We start from the raw sequence: 21,537 nt of genomic DNA, 5'->3' as shown, positions 1-21,537 counted from the left end.
AATCCCAGGACCCTGAGATCATGACCTGAGCTGAAGGCAGACCCTTAATGACTGAGCCACCCAGGCGCCACAGGGTTTCTTCACTTTCTAAGAATCTCTTCTACCTGAATTATTTCTGTATTCTTATCCTCAAGCTTGCTTGTTCTCTCTTCTATTTGATGTGCTTTATTTTCAAAGATTTTTAATGCATTCCTTAGTTCATTTATTGAGTTACAATCCAAATTCTATTAGTTTTTTTTTTTTAGAATTTCTCTTTGGTAAGGTACTCTTTGTGTTCATAAACTTTATTCCTGAGATCATTGTCTTGCCTTTCTGAGTTTTCTTTCAGCTCATTGAATTTCTTCATGACAGCTATTTTGAGTTATCAGTTAGATGACAATATTTTGTGTCTTTGGATTTTGTGGCTGAAAAATCGTCATTTTCTTTTTGTGATATCGTATTATCACAATTTTTTATAGTGTTTGATGAAAAGTGCCTTTGCTGCTTGCATTTAGGTAGTAAACATCTTTCCTATTTATGTAAAGCTTTATTTCTTTTCATTCTAAAAGTTCGACAGGTTGGTAATTAGGAGCCTTTTTGTTTTCCAGAAAATAGGGAAAAAAAAAAAAAAAAACAACCCAACAGTAAAACTGCCTGAGAAAAAAAAGTGTGGCAGCAGATTTAGGGGAGGTGTGTACTTAGCACTTGGGGCTTTGGGTTTGCCCATAGCCCAGTAGGGGGGTTCCTCTGGTGGTTGGGGGGCTCCATGGTGGGTCCTCTTGCCATAATCTTGTGGCAGAGAGTAGGAAATGCTTTTCTTCAGATCTCCTTGTCTTCTTCCCTTTACCCTTTCCTCCTCTAAGTCACTATGGTTTCTTCTCAGAGAAAGCAGTAGGTTTTTCCAGCTGCAGCATGCATGGCTGAGCAGACTCCCAGTGATTGCCTTCATCCTCCACTTCCTTTGCCAGAAAGGCCATGCTGCCTCCCTACTGGATCTGCTGCTTTCTCTGCTGCTGCTCCCCTCTGCAGCCTCCTATCCACCCACTCTTGGGTCCACAGATAGGTGGATTGTTTGGGTGTCCTGTTGTGCTGTGCAGAGGTGCTTTTTATTGGGTTATGGATGTGTGATTAGTTACAAGTTTAAGGAGAGAGAAAAAAGGAACTACTCACTATGTGATGATGTTGAGGTCTTCCTACATTTTTTTTTTCTTTTAGGTGTGGTAGTTATAGTCTGTTTCTTCCCTTTAAAAAATAATTGATATCCTGGGGCACCTGGGTGGCTCAGTCGTTAAAGCGTCTGCCTTCAGCTCGGGTCATGATCCCAGGGTCCTGGGATCGAGCCCCACATCGGGCTCCCTGCTCTGCAGGAAGCCTACTTCTCACTCTCCCACTCCTCCTGCTTGTGTTCCCTCTCTCGCTGTCTCTCTCTCTCTGTCAAATAAAATCTTAAAAAAATAAAAAAAAAAAAATAATAATTGATATCCTTTAAATTCTCCATTGCACAGTTAAAGTTAATTTTTTTTTTTTAAAGATTTTATTTATTTGACAGAGAGAGACACAGTGAGAGAGGGAACACAAGCAGGGGGAGTGGGAGAGGGAGAAGCAGGCTTCCCGTGGAGCAGGGAGCCCGATGCGGGGCTCGATCCCAGGACCCTGGGACCATGACCTGAGCCGAAGGCAGGCGCTTAACCGACTGAGCCACCCAGGCGCCCCCAGTTAAAGTTAATTTTAAGATTTAAAAACTTCGCCCTTTTCAAAATTGACACAAAGTTCCTTTTACTCTGATCAGCACCCTTCTCCCAACTTCCATGATGATGTTGCCCAGATTTTAGTTCTCTTTTTTATTCCTCATATGAGAGTTGTTATTATGTACAGTGCTTGTTTGTATTTTGCTTTCCATGTTTATAATTACTTTTTAGAGAATTTTTCTTAGGATTTTGAAGTTTGCTATCATCTGCTATCTCTTAATTCTCCTTTAAATTTCTCATCTGTTTTTCTCTAAGTCCTGTATTTTATGTAGTTTCTTCAAATTACTAATTTTTATGACTCCCTTTCTACCCATTTTTTTTTTAAAAGATTTTATTTATTTATTCATAAGAGACAGAGAGAGAGAGGCAGAGGGAGAAGCAGGCTCCCTGCTGAGCAGGGAGCCGGATACGGGACTCGATGTCAGGACCCTGGGATCATGACCTGAGCCGAAGGCAGACGCTTAACCATCTGAGCCACCCAGGCACCCCCTTTCTACCCATTTTTAATCCATTTAACCCATTCATTGAGATTTTGAAATAAGCCATTAGTATCTTTGTCCTTTTTCAGTTTTTTTCTGGTGATTTTCAGAAGCTTCTTTTTGCTAGCGTATCTTGTGTTTTAATTAAAAAAAAAACCCTTTTACATTTCATTCATGTTTTATAATTTGGCAATTAAATTTTAATATTTGAATTCAGTGATACATAACATGTTCACACTTCGTGTTTCCTTAGGTGTGTGTGATCCTTGAGCAGGACTTCTATTTTGTTGAGCTTAATATGTGGAAAATTTGGGAGCTTATATTGAGAAGTTTTTTAATTCCACAGAGGATTTGCCTTTCCATCTGCTAAGAAATAGGACTTGTTATATCTCGGGAACCTTCTAGGGTTTATATGTTTAAAGCATGACTCTCAGGTTCAGCTGGCAACCTTGTAGCTGGCACAGAGCTGATATGGACATTTGTGTGGAAGTGAAGGTGAAGTGTAGAAATCTCCTTACAGATTTTCCTTTTTATGAGTTCAGCAATGTGATAACAGTTTTCTGCTGGATCTTTTGGGCTCTTTATAATACATAGTCTGTATATTACTGAATATGGATGTCTCAATTTTTTTTTAAGTTGTATTCATTAGACTCTTCACTACCTCTGTTGATATTTAAAATTTTTATTAAAGATTTTATTTTTTGCAAGAGAGAGGGAGCGAGAGTGCACTCATAAGTGGAGGGGAGGGGCGGGGGGGAGGGAGGAGACTCCCTGCTGAGCAGGGAGCCCAATGTGGGACTCAGTCCCAGAACCCTGGGATCATGGCCTGAGCCGAAGGCAGACATTTAATCTACTGAGCCACCCAAGCACCCACTTCTGTTGGTACTTAGTTACCTCTCCCCTCACCCTTACCGGAAGTTTGGGAGTATTGTGCTTTCAAGTCTCCAGAATTTTCTTGTTTTACCATTGCTGCTTTTCAGGTAGTCTACTGTTATTATGTATGTAAGTTTCTCCACATTTCATTCAGAGTGTTAATTTAAAAATTCTTTAAAATTTCACTTGTACCTTTCTGTATTTATTTTTATATCACTTGGCCTGTTTGCTCTGATTTTCAGTTTGTGCACCTCTTTTGGACCCTCTGAGTCTTATGTACATGTTGAATTATCCTTATGCAGTTATAAGTGGGATTCTGAATTAGTCATTGTTGATAGTGGGTGTGGGCTGCTTTAGCAATTGTACCAATTAGGATTATTTTCTCTAGATGAGTCCTGCAAAGGAATGGGTGGCTCTGATCCTCTCCTGTGTAGGTTATCTCTGGTATGGTAAATGAACTGAGACAGGCTTTAAAAAAGTAGAATTATTTTTAGGGTATGTGGGCTGGGAGCATACTGGCAAGTCTTACATCTCCCTGGAACAAGACAAATGGCTGAGAGAGCATTTGGGTCACAAAATTCCAAATGATTTATCTTGCAGTCTATGCCAAGTCAAGAAAACTCGTATGAAACCTCTTTGTCCATCTTAGTTCTGTTTTGATTTCTGGTAGCGTTTCAAAATCCTATTTGCTGTGTTATCTGAGCTGAGATTATTAACAGGAATTAGGAAATAAGTTGCTGTAGAGGTAAGATAATGTTATTGGAAGATTCTGTTTGCTTGTTTGTTAATTATGGTGGGCCAAAGCTAGGGAAGCTTCCATTTTATTGTCTTCAGTCCATTCTACCCCATTTCTTCTTTGGTGGGGTGGCTTCTGGAGTTTTGGTTTTCCTTCTGTCAACTATCAGCATTGTCAGTGATCTCTTCTGATCTCTAATGCTGCTTCTTTTTCTTTGGTCATTTTGATGGATTTGGGGAAGAGGAGAGATGAATGTTATAATGTGGTTGACAGCTGGCAAAATCGGTTGTGTTGAAAAAGATTCAAAGGTTTATTCTCTTGTTTTCAGGTAGAAAAGTTTTTTCTTAACTAGAGAAAATATTTTGATGATTTTATTTTTTACATTGAGCTCTAATGTATGCATATTCACTCTTTCCATATTGTTTCCCTCCTTTTCCCCACCCTTTTTCTGTTGTTTTTGTTTGGGTTTTGGTATGCATAATGAGGTGGAAATCGTAAGGTTTCTCTTTTCTCTCTTTTTTTGTTTGTTCCTATATTACCACAAATAACTTTTTGTTCTCTCCTTGCTCCTCCTGTTCACAATCTCTGAAAAAAATTTCTTTTGATAGCTTGAGAAGTCATTGAGGCAATTTCTTAGGCCAGAGGTTTTTTGTAAACTGGGTTTCAATTGTAATAGAAAATCTCATGAATTACACACAAAAAGGTTATTTAATGAGACTTTTGTTGTTGTTAATGTATTTGTGTATTGGGTTGTATTGCAGTTAAAAAAAAAAAGTTTGAAAGTCATTGTCCTGGCCTTAGGCTGTCGATTATAACCTGTGCCTCCCCAAAGAATCAGTTTTTCAAAGGAGATCTTCTATGGTGCTGAGCTGTTTTAATTGAAAGGCTGGGGCACTTTTGCCCCTTTACCTTCAGCAGCCCTAGCTATTTGTTGAAACCTCTGGGTTCCAGTGACTACTGTTACCCGTGTGGAGGACGTGCGCCAGAGTGTGGTCCTAGGCTCCTCCTCAGCCACAGAGACTTCTGCTTTTTAGATATTTTGTAACTTAGAATTTGGTGGGGGATTTTGAAAAAAGGGCTCAACTGCTAAAAAGTGTTTGAAAAGATTGTTAGATAACCAAGACTTTGAGACTAAAGTAGTCTTTGTCTTTAAACAAACATAAGACAGGCAACATTTGGGTATTTTTTTGTTTAATTATTGTATTCAACTTTTAGTTTTGTTTTCTGCTTTTCTAGAGTGAAATGTGATGGTGAACACCCTATCATTTTCATTTTTTATGTTTTCAGTCTTTGCAGTTTTTTATTTTCTTTGCCCCATTACCAGTGAAGATAGGGTAGAGATGATGTACCCTAGTGCAACTTACAAATATCCGTGAGAATCCCTTGTAAATACACAGTGAGAGGTTCCCAAAAGTGCTTGACTTACAGTGCTCTTAGTGTTTCATTCCATTTTTTATAGAGCCAAAAAATAATACTTAATAGTCCTATTTCAGTTAGGTATGAATAACTTAAGTATTTATGGCCTTGGAATTACACATACGTTGAAAGAAAAAATATTTTTTTATTCGTAAATAACAGTAGTTACTTGTTAGTGGGATGCGTTTGCCTGTGGGTCATAGACAAGCCCTCAGGTCTTAGGATCAAATTGGATTCTGCAACCTCATTTCCTATTTCTCATTGATTTCCATGCAGTACTTTTTATCACATCAGCTGCCTCCAAACCCAGTTTCTCAAAGATGTGGTACCTTCAGAAGGAATGTAGAATGATCTCATGTTAAAATGGAATTACCTTGAGCTAGTAGTTCACTTGGTGTCTGACAGATTTTGAGAATTGTCATGTTTTCCTTGATAATTAAAAAAATCCCATGATGCCTGTGAGTTTGCTGTGGTGTCCTGGGTGTTTTCAGATGTCTTGGAGCACCATTTGGTAATTGCAGGTGTAGGGGTTTACAGTTTTTACAGCAGTTAAGCAAATTGTTACTATCTACATTTTATAAAAGAGAAAATGAAGCCATTTCTATAGGATAAGCTGTAGGTATTTGTATGAAGCTGATCCAGTTGCATCTTAAAAGACAGTCTGTATTCTAGAGTTTACTTCTCATGGCTTTTTTTTTTTTTTAAGTACTTCATTTTCTGTGAGTTTTTATGCCCTTTTTGGAAAAGAATACTTAGGTTTGCTAGGGGATTGAAAAGAAATTTTCCAAATTTACTGTGGACTGCTATTCTTTGAGCTTTGCTTTTCTTCGTTAACATTTTTTTCTTAAAATTGAATTTTTAAATGAAGACTAGGCAAAAGGTATTCAAGGTTGTATACCATGGCAGGAGCCAAGAGTACAGATATTCTGAACTGTCAAAGACACCTCTGACTTTAACAAGAATAAAATCACAGTATCTCTCTAACCAGTCCTCTTTCTTCCTTCCTCTCATCACCTTCCACTAGAAGATACTAAAAGATACAGAAGAATTCAATTCCATGACCCAGTGAGTTCATTTGATGACCGAACCCTCATCTCCATCCTCAACCCATCTTAGATCTCTTCCAGGTCTGAAACATTACAATTTTATTATCTTATTATATCATATGCTTACACAGTTATCTGCAGTTCTTACTATTCAGCTATCCAACACTGGTTGAGTTGTTATTCACAAATCCACTAATGCAATTACTCAATTACTCACTTGAAAATTAATTTTTGATCTCTTTTATTTATTTTCCCAGGAAAACAAAGTAACAGAACATCAATACAGAAAACGGTTTTGCTGTCTTTCACTTTGAAAGAAAATATTTCTTTTTTTCGTAAAACAAGTACTGCCACAATAAACACAATTTGAACCTGGGATGGAAATTGGCTTTTTGTTCTTTAAGGATTGCTTTTAAAAATGCTTTATTACAAGTACTTTGAAATAACATATCTATAGCAGGAATGTTTTCCATCCCAGATTCAAATCGTGTTTATATTCCATTTATACATGCGTAACATTAGAAATAATTTTGAATTATGTATTTCCCATTAATTTCTTTTTTTTTTTTTTTAAGATTTTATTTATTTATTTGAGACAGAGAGAATGAGAGAGAGCATGAGAGGGAGGAGGGTCAGAGGGAGAAGCAGACTCCCTGCCGAGCAGGGAGCCCGATGCGGGACTCGATCCCGGGACTCCAGGATCATGACCTGAGCCGAAGGCAGTCGCTTAACCAACTGAGCCACCCAGGCGCCCTCCCATTAATTTCTGTACGTATTTTTCCATCTCTCTGGAAGGGCTTTTATTTTTGGTAAATGTGGTGGTGGTACTTGTTTTATGAAAATGTCGTTATACCCATATTTGTGTGTGTGTGTGCGCCTGTGTGCGCACACATACACACTTGAGAATAATACTTTTCTCCTCAGCATTAGTATAGATGAGCTGATGGAATTTGTTCATTATAACAGCTGCACAATATTCCATGGGAAGATTTACCACACTTCATTTAGCTGTTCCCTTGTAGATGTCAGGTTTTTTCCACGTTCTTTGTTTTGTTTTGTTTTTCCACTATAAATAGTGCTAAGATGAATATTCATGTACAATTTATACTGACATTTTTGTTCTTGTGAGATTGAGTGGGAAGAGAGGGTTTACTGGGTTGAAGGGAATGTGTCATTAAAATTTAATAGATATTATGAATATATTTCTTTTTAGAAAGGCTGTAATAATTCACATTTCCAAAAACACTGACAGATCGCTGGTTTTCAAGTTATTCATTGGGATTTCCTTGACAAGAAGAGTTGGGGTCATTGGGGTACTGATCACCCAGTTCAGCAAGAGCAGCTCTTTTAATCTGTTCACTGTAATAGACATTGTTATAAGATTTTGGTTAGAAGAATGAGTTTCATGATTAAAATACAAGTTTGAAGAATCATTGCTCTGTGTAATTTGGGTTTTTTTTTTCTTAGATTAAAGTAGACATTGAGATCACTAACTTTTTAGATGCTTGTGTTGGCTCCCCATTCCTGTAGAATTGTCTTTATTGAATCATATTTTAAATACTTTGAATTGTACTTTGGCTTGCATTGAGGGATTAAAAAAAGTAAATAAAACGCACTTCTGTGCTTATTCTAGGTATGTTGCAGGGTTATCCTTCATATCACTTAACTGACCTACTGAGGGTTCAGTGAGGACTCAGGTGTCAGAAAAACTTCACTTACCCTAAACAAATTTTAGGTTTTTCAGTCATAGACGATGTTAATCTTACAGTTGATATATCTAATTTATTCATCTTATGCTCTTTGAGGTTAGTTTGCTAGTGATTTATTGGTTATGTACCATAATTATAGCATTTCCTATTTTGCTTTTGAAATAAATAAAACCAAGAAGTTAGGTATGTTCCTGTGGCTCTTTCCTGTCATATAACCATGTAAATAACTTCCAATTTTGTTATTCAAGAGCTTTCTGATCCTGGGTAAATCAGTCAACTTATCCTGACCTTGGTTTCTTCATTTGTTAAATAGGGATGATAATAAAATGACAGTTGGTGATGATTTTTCAAGAACATCTTTTAGTAAATTCAGTGACAGGTTTTATAGGCTTTTGATGGGTTTTGTGATGAAAGAAAAAAAGGAAACCACAGCGCAGCCCATTGATATTAAATACGTGGCTGCTAGGACAAATGTGGCTCAAACCTGGAGCTTTCAGATGTTGTTGTTCAACATATATATGTATGTATATATGTATATTTCAGATTCTGTTTTTGTTCAGATTTTGTATTTTTCCTGATTCAGTCTTGGAAGAGTGTATGTTTTTAGAAATTTACGCAGTTATACAATCTTCCTAGTTAGTAACCCAATTAAAATATTAAAGCATTCCTTAATTTTATTTTTTTTGAGTCATTAGCCTTCTAGATATTATAAGTTCTGCACCTTCTCTCTAGAAAACACATTTTCACACACATGCAGACTTTATGTACTCTTTCAGATGACTACATGGTTCATAGACCTCTTAAAGACCATTTTTATGGGTTTCCTACATGGAATTTCAATTTAAGGACTGATCGGGAATCTTGTTTTCAATCTAGAGTGCATTTTGCCCTGCAGGGGAATTTGGCAATATCTGGAGACATTTTTGGTTTTGTCTAAAACTAAGGGTGATGGTGGGGTGTGTGTGTGCGTGCATGCGCACATGTGTGTCTGTGTCTGTGGTACTGGTATCTGGTGGGCCAAGGCCAGGCATGCTGTTATCTTCGAATGCACAGGAACACTCATATGCTCACCCACAATAAAGAATTCTGAGCAAAAACATCAACCAGTGGTGCTTAGGTTGAGAAGCCCTAATCTAGAGGAAGAAATGAATTGGATTTCCCTCAAGAATCCTTTTAATCCTTGAAATCTTAACTGGGCTTCATTGCTGATAGTTGAGTCGTATATTGTTCAAGCTTGTAATCTTTGGGCCTCACTCTGTCTTGAATATTCTTTTTTTTTTTTTTTTAAGATTTTATTTATTCATGAGAGACAGGGAAAGAGAGGTAGAGGGAGAAGCAGACTCCCCACAAAGCAGGGACCCCAATATGGGACTCGATCCCAGCACCCCAGGATCACGAGCTGAGCAGACGCTTAACTTACTGAGCCACCCAGGCGCCCCTGTTTGAATATTCTGCTGTTGGTATTTGTATAATTTATTTTCTTACTGTTTTTCAGGTTTCTGCTCAAATGTCACTTCGTCAAAATGTCTTTGCAATCTAAAACCACTCCCTTTTCCACTTACCCTTAATTTTCTTAACATTTCACATTACCTAACACACACACATACTTATTTGTTGTCTGTTTCCCGCCAACTTTAAGTTCCACGAGAGCAAGAATCTTTACTGCTGTATCCCCTGTGGCTCAAACAGTGCTGGGGTATAATAGATGCTCACATATTTATTGTTAAAAGAGTGAATGGCATGAGTCTGTATTGTGGCAAGCTTGTGTTGTTTATTTTGGTAAAGCCCTATGTTTTAGAGATCAGATGTGCAGATGGTAAGGTTAACAACCCTTTGTGAAAATTAAGGGCTTCTTACCTAAGTCCTCACCTGGATGTAGCATAAGCTGAGTGTATCTGCTAAGCAAGGATTAAAAAGAAATAGTTCTTTGACTGATCTAGAATATGAATCAAGTACTTGAAGTTGTGTTCTTTACTGTTCTGCAAACTTGTTTGACCATGGTAAATATCTGAGACATCCTTGAAAATGGGAAATCTGAAGTCCCTCCACAAATCTACTGAATCAAAATTTCTAGAGGAGAAACCAGAACATCTTTATTGAAAATAAACAGGAAAAGGATAGTTTTCAACAAGTGATACTGGAAGAATTGTATTTCTACATGCAAAAGAATGAAGGTTGAACCTATATCTCAAATAATATATAAAAATTAGCTCAAAGTGGATCAAGAACCTAAAGAGTTAAAGCCATAAACTCTTAGAAGAAAACATAGTGGTAAAATTTCATGACCTTGAATTTGGCAATAAATTCTTAACCATGATATCATCAGCAAGAGCAATAAAAGAAACAAAATGGGTAAGTGTGGCTTCATAAAAATTAAAAAGTTGTGCGTTAAAAGACAATGTTAAGAAAGGGAAAAGACAATCTACAGGCTGGGAGAAATTATTTGTAAATCATATATCAGATAAGGATTTAATATCCAGAATATATAAAGGATGCCTGTCGGTCAACAGCAAAAGGACAAATAACCTAACTTAAAAATTGTCAAAGGACTTGAATAGACATTTCTCCACAAAGAATCCATAAAATCCTAAGTATATACCAAAAAGAATTGAAGGGGGAGTCTTAAAGAGATATTTGTACCCCTATGTTTATAGCAGTATTTATAATAGCTACAAGTGGAAACAGTCTGTCAACAGATGAGTGAATAAACAACCGTGTGGTATATATGTACAATGGAATGTTATCCATCATAAAAAAGAATGACATTTTGATACTTGGTACAACATGGATGAATCTTGAAAGTATTCTGAGTGAAATAAGCCAGACATAAAAGGACAAATACTGTATGATTACATTTATATGAGATACTTAGAATTAGGCAAGTTGATAGAGACAGAAAGTAGATTAGAGATTACCAGGGGCCGGGGAGAGGAGGGTCTGGGCAGTTGTTTCTTTTTCTTTTTTTTTTTTTTTTTTAAAGATTTTATTTATTCATTTATTTGAGAGAGAGATAGAGAGAGAGAGAGCACACGAGAGGGGGGAGGGTCAGAGGGAGAAGCAGACTCTCTGCTGAGCAGGGAGCCCGATGTGGGACTCGATCCCGGGACTCCAGGATCATGACCTGAGCCGAAGGCAGTTGCTTAACCAACTGAGCCACCCAGGCGCCCTGGGCAGTTGTTTCTTAATGGTTATACAGTTTCTGTTCGGGGTGATGAAAAGTTTCAGAAATAAATAGTGGTGATGGTTGTATAACTTTGTGAATATAAACAGTGCCACTGAATTGTACATTAAAAATGGCAAAAATGGCAAATTTCATTTTATATGTATCTTACCACAATAAAAAATTAATAATGTATACCAAAAGCTGTTGAATTGTGTACTTTAAGTGTGAATTGTCTGGTATGTGAATTATATCACAATAAATCTATTTAAGAAAACAAAAACAGGCATTCGTGTTTGGGCAACAGTACCAAAGAACAAAATTGGGTTGATTTTGGTCAGGAAGAATATAAGGTAGATGTTGGCAATTATCTGTTATAAACGTAAAAAAATCTTTGTAATTCTCTCATGGCATGAGCAGCAGTTTCCTAGTCAGGGTGATGCAGCTGCAAAATACACCTAATAGGTAAGGAAATTATTGGACATAATGCAATTGAGAATAACTGAAAAAAGTAATATTAATGAGATTAAAGTACTTGTGCACACTTTCAAAGTTTATTAAGGAATATCTTCAAATATTTATGTACAGTGTTTTGGTATGTTTCCTATTATAGGGCAATTTACTGAGAACTTTATCAAATTAAAGTTTTTGGTGGACTTGATATCCAGATTTATCTTCCAGTCATTCTCCTCCCAGTTTAGTAATTATATTTCCATCTACAAGGCACATAATTTAAATTTTTAAAAAATTTTGTTGTGGTAGGAACAGTTAACATAATAGAGAACAGGAGAGAAGTATGCTTTAGTGGGAGAAAAAAGGTTAAGACAGCAGTAAGAAAGCTCTACCCATGAATGGAAAATATCCTGACCCTTTCTCAGACCATACCAGGTATGGTCTTTATCTCATCGGGATCCCTGTTACTTCCCCTAACCTTAACGTCCCTCACCCAGGGAACTGAGAAGAAAATTGTTTACAGAGGGCTGTTATGTTCAGTTATAAGGTGTATGGTGTAAGTAACTTAAATAGTGCCAACTCAGAGAGCCCTGTACTTTTATTTTTTTGAGACCTACACTTTAAATTAAAAATCCAGTATATCTTGCATAATACTACGTTGTATTTCTTTAAGACTGCAATAAAATGGATATAAATGTACCATCTGTATTGATACCTAAGGACCAGAGCATACTGTATGTAAAATGAAGTGCAATTATTAATTCTACCTAATTAAAAGTAGTACAGTATTTATAATGACCAACATTTAATTAACAACTTAAACTTAAAGGTTTTATAGTTACAGTATGGTAAACGTAAAAATTTTAAAGTTCTCTTCACAAGAAAAGAAAATTTGTAACTTGTTAACTAGACTTATTTTGGTGATCATTTCACACCATATACATACACTGAATCATTATATTGTACCCCTAAAACTAACATAATGTTATGTGTCGATTATATCTCAGTAAAAGTTTAAAAAACCTTAAAATGTGGGACCATATATTATGTTTGAAGTTATATTGGATGTAGATGTTTGACAAAAAAGATGGTTTAGATTTATTGTGTCATGAAGAAAAATATGTGCTATAACATATTTTAAAGTGATCATCTAAATCCATAGATGCAAAAAAAAAAAAAAAGGCTGAAAATCCTGATGCAAAATTGCCTTTTTTACAAGCAGAAGATTTAATAGTGTCAAGAATCCCTAAATCTGTGTTCATCTATTTAGTACAGCTTCAAGTGCAGATGAAATATCTGTGAGGCTGTTTCCCCCCTGTTTAACAAAAAATTGAAGGCTGTTTTTAATTTTGCTGAATTTTTTTCTATTAGTAGTACAGTACTACCTTCAAGAGCCTACATCTTGAGAAAACCTGAACTCTTATATTTAAGGCTGAAAAGTTTGATTATGATGCTGGGAACAGATGCCAGTGGAGACTATGCTTGTATGTTATTTGGATTGCTGTTGTTTTGCTAATGTTCTGTTTTAACCATTATTTTGAAAAGTGTGATTTTGCAAAATGTGAGATTTTTCTAGAAAGGCACATATAACAACAAATATGTTGTTTGTTTTTTCAGACCTAGCGTATTTTCGTGTTTTTTTTTCATTGGTCAGTGCTTCCTCTGCTTCACAGTTACCTTGAATCCTAGAATCCACACCTAGCCATTCTATTGTCTTCCACAGCTTAAATTCCAACTCTGTGATATGCTGCTGACAACCTTCTCTACCATCTGACAGAATGAATTGTTCTCTTTTGTTTTTTCTTTATAACACTCATTTTATGTGTATAAGTCCATGATTTTTAGTAAGTTTAGAGTATATAGCCATTGTTCTCCAAAGATTACTGGTGTCCACTTATGGTGATAACTTTCTCAACCCCAATCCCAGATGACAACTCATCTGTTTGCTTTTTTATGGATATTTCATGTAAATGTAATCTGCACAATATGTAGTTTTTTGTGTCTGGCTTTTATTATTTGGAGAATGTTTTTGAGGTTCATCAGTGTTATATATCAGTACTTTATTCCTTTTTATTCCTAATTAGTTTTCCATTGTATGGATATACCACATTTTGTTTATCTATTCATCAATTAATAGATATTTGGGTTAACTTTTTGGCTGTTAAGATGCATTGTTATTTAACTTTGTATATAAAAATCCTCATGGAACCCTTTTTTAAGTGCAGGTGTTTGGGCCTGAGTATTAGGAGATTCAGTTGTGTTCCAGAAATTGGGAACCATTAGGTTAAGGTTTGGGAATCAGGTATGGATTAGTTCCAGTATAGTTGCTGGATAACTTCAGCATAGTTAATCTCTTTGATCCTCAGTTTCCTCATTTATAAAATGGGCATAATTATGTAGTTCATCTCCTAATTAAGAATATTTGTTGAGCTCTTGCTTTTTTGCCCATCATTGTATTATGCATTTAGGTATACAGTAGTGAACAAAATTGGATTCTTGTTTCCGTATAGTACATACAAGTTCAGAAGGTTATACAGACATTAGAGGATAAACACCTATAATTATTATAAATCCTTTGAAGGTAAAGTACAGGGGTGATGTTGAGAGTATGTAATAGAGATTTAATTTAGTTTGGGCAGACTCAGGAAAGCATACCCGAGGATCGACATGTGAGACTTGAAAAACCAGAGAAGGGATGACAGGAGGAAAAAGTTTTTGAAGCAGAAAAGAATAGTACACACTGAGACAGAAGGATCTTGGTTTGGTGCCTTTAAGAAATAGAGGTGTGACAGGAGTATAGTGATTAAAGTGGTCAGATTAGTATATTTAGAACTTATTCTAAGGGCATTGGGAACCTATTTAAGTATTTTAAGTTAAGGCAGTGATATGAAGAGATTAGTGTACCTTAGTACATTAGATCATTAGTGTTACCATAGATCGTCCTAGCTGCTGTTTGAAGAATGAATTGGAGGTGGCTTAGACTAGTTGTGGTGACATGATGGCCAAATACAAATTTGTATTTAGCAGGTAGCATTTACAGGACTTGGTTGCTTTTAAATGTTGAAAGGGTCACTCCCCCAATTTTCTGGGAGGAACGAGTTGGGTACTCTAAGTCACCATATACAGAGAGAAGATAGAAGGAGGAAGGTTATTTTGGAGGGGGAAGAAGCTGGGAGATAGTTTGTTGTTTAGTTTTGGGAATTTTAAGTTCAGTGTGCCTTTGTGAATAAACCAGGTGGAGATGTTAACTAGTTGTATATGTGGACTAGGTTCATAAGAGATCTGTTGGTGTAGGGTATGTATTACTTTAAAGTCTTTGGAGTAGGTTTTAAAAAGCCTAGGGCAAAAGTCTGGAGAAAAAATATAGGTTAAAAAGTGAATAGGGGTGCCTGGGTGGCTCAGTAGGTTAAGCATTCGACTCTTGATCGCAGCTCAGGTCTTGATATCAGGGTGTGAGTTCAAGCCCCGCTTTGGGCTCCACGCTGGGCATGGAGCCTACTTTAAAAAAGTGAAGAAAGGGGTAGGAATTGAGTTCTGATGAATTACTAATATTTAGAGCCTGGATAGAAAAGGAAACAACAGAGAAGAGTGACCAGGAAGGTAGGAGGAAAATCAGGAAGAGATAAAATGGAGTAAAAACCAAAGGAAAAGAATGTTTCAAGAAGGAGGGTTCAGTCAACTGTGTTTCATACTGCCGAGCAATTAAGTAAGGATTAGAAAAGTGTTCATTTGATTCGACAACATGCAAGTCAATGATGACTTTTAGTTAGCTTTTATTGCATGATGAATCACCCCGAAACTTAACAGCTTAAAACAACCACCATTTATTTGGCTCCTGATTCTGCAGGTTGGCAGAGTTTGGCTTAGCTGGGCAGCAGCTGGACAGTTCTACTCATCTGGGTCAGCTTTAGTGATCTCTCACCTGGGCTTCCTCATGCATCTGCAGGTATACATCTGTGATCACCTGCTAGGTTTGGCTGGGGCTGGCTTGTTCATGATGATCATGGCTAGAATAACTGGGACCTCTCATTTTCTAGTGGAATAACTTCTGGGCTTGTGCACTTCAGTAGAGTTCCAAGAGCAGCAAGTCAGTAACCTCAAAGGCAGAAACACTAAGCTTGCCAAATGTCCCATTGGATCAAGTCATAAGATCATTTCAGATTCAAGGGCTGGAAAAACACTCTTCTTGATTGGAGGAGCAACAAAGTCACATTGCAAGGGCGTAGATGCAGAGAAGGGAAAAATCTGTTGCTGTTTTTGAAGTCTGCTGCAATGATTATGGCAAAAGCATTATTGCTGGTGATGGCGGGTGTTGGAAACAAGATTGTTAGTATAAAAAATAGATGGGAACTGAAGACGTGAAGATAGGAAATAACGCTTTTTGTGAAGCTTGGCTATGAAGGTAATTTGAGAGAGAAGATAGTAGTAGCTGGAGGGGTATTTGTAGTCTAAGCAGGTGTGCTATAGTATTCCTTCCCCTCAAGAACAGAGTATATTGGGTGCTAAGGGAAGGGACACTGAGGATGCTTATGCAGAGGAAAGAGGAGACAACTAGTGAGGTCAGTCTTTGTGGGTTTTGTGTACCTGTGAAGGGATTAGTTTTTGATATAAGGCTAACATACTTTCTAATAACAGGAAGGAATGAGAGAATGGGTATAAATGCAGTAGGTAGGCCAGTAGATTAGTGATGGGAGACTGAGGGAAGTTTCTGTTTGTTAGAGCTTCTATTTTCTCAGTGAAATGGAGGCAAGTTTAAGAATAGGGGGTTGTGCAAGAATATGTATAGCATGAGGTTTGATGTGCATAGAAGAATACATAATTTTATTCCCCCACTGAATAGGACATTGAGCTGATGACTGACTAGAGAAATACCAATCATTCAATAAATGAGAGATACCATCATTATTAATATAAAAAATACTATTTTAAAAAGATTTAACAATACTTTCCGTACTGTTAGTTAGAAACTGGTACTAGTTGAGATGTTTTAGGGCCTGGGGCTCTTTTTCTGTTTGAACCAGTTAAGTTTAACTTTACTCCCTTCTGTAAGATTGATGATCCTTAAAAAGAATGTAGGCAAGGGACGCCTGGGTGGCTCAGTTGGTTAAGCGACTGCCTTCGGCTCAGGTCATGATTCTGGAGTCCCGGGATCGAGTCCCGCATCGGGCTCCCTGCTCGGCAGGGAGTCTGCTTCTCCCTCTGACCCTCCCCCCTCTCATGCTCTATCTCATTCTCTCTCTCAAATAAATAAATAAAAAGAAAGAAAAATCTTTAAAAAAAAAAAAAAGAATGTAGGCAAGAAATACATTTAACCTTTTATAAATAAACATTGCCAAAAATATGAAAATGAGTTTGTTTTCTGAAAGGACTTCCTAAACCATTTAAAATTACTTTGCTTAATCAGAACTCATAAGGATAACTACTAAATACACTTAATTTGAATTTAAAAAAGATTAATTCAAGTTACATGGTGCCTTAGTGGTAACATTGTATATGGAAAAAACCAGCTTTTTGTTTGAATAGTTGGAAAATAGGTAAACATGGCCTTAAGGATATATACTTAGGGAAAGTTAACATAATTTATTTATCTCTTATTCTCTTAGAAAACACTCACAATAGCTTTTTAATTGTCCCTGGCCTAAGAATAAGCCTAACTTCTTCTACTTTGTAATGACTATGTACTGGAAGGGTTGTCTTTATGGAGGGCACCATCTGCTGGTTATAAAAGGTACCGGTTGTGGGAAGACTGCCTTTTGCAGTTTCCAGACTCTTTACAAACCTTTTTTCCTTCTAATTCCACCTTTACCTGAGTGAAGTCCCAGGAAGAAAAATAGTTTTTAATAAACTTGGCAAATTAGGGATTCTAGTAGTGGTTTGATTTGATTTGTGACCCTGAACTTGTCACATACTGGATTTTTAAGCAAATTCATCATGAAAATGGCAGATACCTGTCTTTATCTCTTCTCAGATCAATTAAAAAATGATTATTCCTATTACTCTTAACCTTGCTCTTCTTTCCCATTCACTGAAAGGATCTTTAAATATTTTTGCTTCAGTCTTATTTCATCTTAACATTTATTTACATCTGACAATATCAGAATGAAGAATGATGATATCATTGATTTTTGTTCCTAGAACTGTCAGTATGATTTGTAAAAATACCGATATGTTTCCTTTAATTAATAATCATTTTATTTGAACTTACTGAAAGATTGTACAAGCTGTTTAGTATTAGAATATTTTCTTGTGTTTTACTTATTGTTCATACCGGACATAAAAATGTAAATATAACAACACATTGTGTACAATGAAATTAACTGTTTTCTGAAAGTATTCATTTCACATTACCCTTAAAACAGGGAAATTCTGGATTATCATGGTTTTGCTATAAATTGGTGAAATTAAAAGTGTGTACATTTTAAATGGAGAAAGGAATTTGTCCTTTGTTCTATAGTGTATATAGTATATAAAATGTATTCTGACACTGGTCAGTTTTATATAAGTTATTTTTTAAGTACAGTTGTTATTTTCTCATTTTCAGTGTATCCACCCTACCTTAAATGTGAGTAATTGTAATTCCACAGAGATGAAATAAATTGTCAGGTAATTTCTTTGACAGTCTTAAACCTAAGAGGAGCAGCTATATATCACTATCTCTTATTTTTATTTCTGATAACAATTGAAGATCCTATTTATTTCCTATACCCTTCTCCTCTTCCTCAGCATTGCTCCCTTTCCCTCTTTACACCTTTTTTCTCTTTCTTTACACCTTTCCCTCTTCTTTACACCTTTTTCTCTTTCTTACACCAGTTTGGTGTTTATTCCTATTATTCTCAGAACATTTCTTTCTTAAAGATCACCTTGCCAGGTCCAAGGGAGTATTTGCTGAGGTCATTTTGTATGTTTCAGTAGTATGTATTTCTGAAATATTGAGCACTGTATGCCACCCCTTCATCTTCAAACATTTTTCTCTAGGCTTAAAAAAAATTATTTTTTGCTTTTTTACCTTTTCTGACTCTCCTCTCTTTTTCTTCCTGTCCCCTCCCCGTATCAGTATAGATATTTACTCAAGGTTCAGTCTTGGTGTCTTAGCTAATCCTACACATTTTCTTAACTGATCTTGTAAATTCATAAAACATGAGCTGTACATGGTCCTAAAATATTTTCTGGCCTTGGTTTTTCTCTAAAACTTCAGATCTACATTTTTAGTTGCCTTCTAGACCAGATTTTTTTCCCAAGACTTAATCTCTCGATGGTTTTTCTCTTTCTCCATTATGATGAGGGCAGAGATTTTATATATTTTGCTTATTATTGCATTCCTAGTGTCTAGCATAGTATATTGCACTAAGTAAATTCCCAGTAAATATTTAAGTAATTGACTTTCAAGGAACAAAGGCTTTGAATCTTGTAATCATCTTCTACTTCTCTTATTTTTTTTTTTTACTTCTTCCTTAAAATCATTCATAAGTCTTTGAATCCATTTTCTTATTTTCCCATGATTGCCTGCAGTCAGCTCCCCCTTCTGACCTGGAATTTTGTAGCAGTTTCCTGATTGGTTTTACTGTATTTGATTTTGCCTCTCTCTGGTTTGTATTGCCTGTTGTAGCCACCATTTCTTAGAATAGTTCTGGTCATTCATTCAGCAGGGATTTCCAGAGTACCTGCTTTGTGCTAGGCTCTGTAATAGATGCTAACATAAAAATGATACACTATCCTTGGCTTACAGAGCTTACAGCCCTAGTAAGAGTAACGGACATAGAATATGTTCACTAAATATGATGTGATAAATGCTAATTATGATGTGTTCAAAGTTTTTAGCTGTAGGGGGAGGAGACTTGCTCTGCTTGGAGAAGTCAGGGAAAGTTTAAACATAGACTTATAGACTTGAGTGAGAATTTAAGGTACATAGAGTTTGTTTGGTAGACAAGGGCCAGTAAATATGTCTTATGCTGAAGAAACAGCTTATATATATTCACAGAGATATTTCAAATCTGCTTCTACTACTGTTGTTTATAAAACTGAAGTGCATACTGAGTAGACCTGCCCCTTTGTTGGCTCTTATCTTTTCCTCCTTAGCTCCCTTTACTTCCTTCCACTTTTTCCTTCAGTCACACTTCTAGATCCTAAGTAACAAATTCTGAACTTTCTTCTCTAGATTAGTAACACATTCTGAACTCTTTTCTTGGTCCTTTTTTTGTTCTGTATATTATTACCAAGTTCACTCCCATTCACTTACAGAAGTGGGCTTTCTTTCAGTTTTATATTTTCTAAGCTTGTTATTTCTGTTAGGATAATTTTAGAATTTATTGTGATTTAATTATTTAGGGGGACTTTTTTGAATAGATTTTTGAGATCCGTCTTACTCATTTTGCCCTGTAGTCACTGCTAAAGAGTTATGCAAGTAACAAGCACTTGACAAATTTTTGACTATGACAAATTTTTTGACTATGTGGATGAGTTTACTCTACAAAGGCACCATGTCTACATTAGTTTAGTTGCAGTTTCTGGTTACAATTGTGTATCTCTTGTTAGGAATGGTCAGCATCAGCTTTTACTTCTGTCAAGGAAAGGCAGAGAGACTTTGTTACATTCCATGTTCTGTGGAAAACTGGGAATCCTGTCACATTTATTTAACTTCCCCTGAAATGTTCTGGGCTTTTGTTAAATATCTTCTTTGGTTGAAGGAACACAGCTATGACTTTCGTTCTTGCTTTTCCTAACCTGAGGTCATGTAATTGTTCTCCTGCATTATATTCTAAAATTTTTTGTATTTTGCTTTTATATTTAGGTCACGAATACCTGGAATTCATTTTGTGTAAGGTGTGAGGTATAGGTATGATGTTATTTTGGCGGGGGGTGGGGGCGGGTATTAGAGTGTCTCAGAACTTGAAAAAATTTAAAAAACTTTAAAAAACTTTATTGAGCTATAATTTATGTAGCATAAAATTAATAAATTTTACCTATTTCAAGTGTACAATTCAGTGATTTTTAGGCAAATTTACTGAGATGTGCAGTCATCACCATAATTACAGTTAATCCTTCAATGGATTCGGGTGCCTGGATGGCTCAGTCATTAAGCGTCTGCCTTCGGCTCAGGTCATGATCCCAGGGTCCTGGGATCCAGCCCTGCATCGGGCTCCCTACTCAGCGGGAAGCCTGCTTCTCCGTCTCCCACTCCCCCTGCTTGTGTTCCCTCTCTCGCTGTCAAATAAATAAATCTTAAAAAAAAAAATCCTACAGTGGATTCTTTTTAGTTTTTTCATCTTGAGCTCTCTGCAGAGTCCAGTACTGTTGGCTACTCCCTGTCTTGAATTGAAACTTGGTGTACCCCCCTACTTTCTGATACGGCTTTTCTGCATCTTCTCCCTACCTCTTTGATCATTTTCAGATGGCTTTGCAAGCTCTTTTTTGTCTGTTTCTTAAAGACGTGTCTTCTCTTATCTCTTCTCACCTTACAAGACTTCCTGAATGCTCTCATCTGTGCCCCTGGTTTTAACTGTCATTGAGGATTCCCAAATCTGTCCCTAGCTCAGACAGCTCTCTGGAAATCTAACTGCCCACTGGCCGCCACCATCATCATCATCAGCAGCAGCAGCAGCAGCAGCATCATCATCATTATTTTTCCTCCTCCTTCCCCCCCCCCTTCTTTTTTCCCAGCAGATGGGGCAAAGCGTTTTATTTCCCAGAGGGTACTTGAAAATCTTCTATTTTTTTTTTTTTAAGATTTTATTTATTTATTTGAGAGAGAGTGAGAATGAGAGAGATCACAGAAGGAGAGGAAGATGGAGAAGCAGACTCCCCTCTGAGCAGGGAGCCCAATGCAGGAGGGCCCATCCTGGGACCCCAAGATCACGACCTGAGCCGAAGGCGGATGCTTAACCTAGTGAGCCACCCAGGCGCCCCAATCTTTTCTTTCTTTAAAATGGATTTATTGGGGT

General features: G+C 36.6%; 1 protein-coding gene across 4 annotated transcripts in view; it reads left to right on the top strand.

Annotated features, from left to right (window-relative positions):
• The window catches only part of PDS5B (PDS5 cohesin associated factor B), a 199,176-nt gene that overhangs the window by 43,750 nt on the left and 133,889 nt on the right, over positions 1-21,537 (top strand). For 2 of the 4 annotated variants that reach the window (XM_035003566.1, XM_035003567.1), the window contains exon 1: positions 5,309-6,358. The exons of 1 other annotated variant lie outside the window; for it this stretch is intronic. The gene's annotated coding sequence lies outside the window, so the exon portion shown is untranslated. Of the gene's footprint in view, positions 1-5,308; positions 6,359-21,537 lie in introns of those variants that run through there. One more of the 4 variants, XM_035003565.1, reaches the window with a different exon arrangement.

This window comes from Mirounga leonina, unplaced genomic scaffold (assembly GCF_011800145.1).
Source record: "Mirounga leonina isolate KUSES-001 unplaced genomic scaffold, KU_Mleo_1.0 Mir_127, whole genome shotgun sequence".
Taxonomy (NCBI): domain Eukaryota; kingdom Metazoa; phylum Chordata; class Mammalia; order Carnivora; family Phocidae; genus Mirounga; species Mirounga leonina.
This window is presented reverse-complemented; position numbering and strand designations above follow the sequence as displayed.